Source organism: Taudactylus pleione, unplaced genomic scaffold (assembly GCF_031769625.1).
Source record: "Taudactylus pleione unplaced genomic scaffold, aTauple2 ptg000021l, whole genome shotgun sequence".
In the NCBI taxonomy this organism is placed as follows: domain Eukaryota; kingdom Metazoa; phylum Chordata; class Amphibia; order Anura; family Myobatrachidae; genus Taudactylus; species Taudactylus pleione.
This window is the reverse complement of record NW_028284423.1, coordinates 9,187,501-9,188,289: the sequence shown is the minus strand read 5'-3', so window position 1 is coordinate 9,188,289 and position 789 is coordinate 9,187,501.

Sequence of the window (789 nt, the reverse complement as noted above, 5' to 3'; positions counted from 1 at the left end):
ATACCTCACCTCTATACAGTCAGGTGCATAAATATTGGGACATTGACAGAATTTTCATATTTTGGCCTCTATTCACCACCACAATGGCTTTGAAATGACACAAGATGTGCTTTAACTGCAGACTTTCAGATTTCATTTGAGGGTAATTGCATCCAAATCAGGTGAATGGTGTAGGAATTACAACGGTTTCTATATGTGCCTCCCACTTTTTAAGGGGCCAAAAGTAATGGGACTATCAACTCAAAAGCTATTTCATGGACAGGTGTAGGCTATTCACTCGTTAATTCATTATCAATTAAAGAAGGTAAAAGGTGTGGAGTTGATTCTAGGTGTGACATTTGCATTTGGAATCAGTTGCTGTCGACTCTCAATATGAGATCCAAAGAGCTGTCACTATCAGTGAAGCAAGCCATCATTAGGCTGAAAAATCAAAACAAACCCATTAGAGAGATAGCAAAAACATTAGGTGTGGCCAAATCAACTGTTTGGAACATTCTTAAAAAGACAGAATGCACCGGAGAGCTCAGCAACACCAAAAGACCCGGAAGACCACGGAAAACAACTGTGGTGGATGACAGAAGAATTATTTCCCTGCTGAAGAAAAACCCCTTCACAACAGTTAGCCAAATCAAGAACATTCTCCAGGAGGTAGGTGTATATGTGTCAAAGTGTTCACCACAAGATGTAAACCATTGATGAGCCACAAAAACAGGAAAACCAGATTAGAGTTTGCCAAACAACATCTAAAAAAACCCATTACAGTTCTGGAACAACATCCTATGGCCAGAT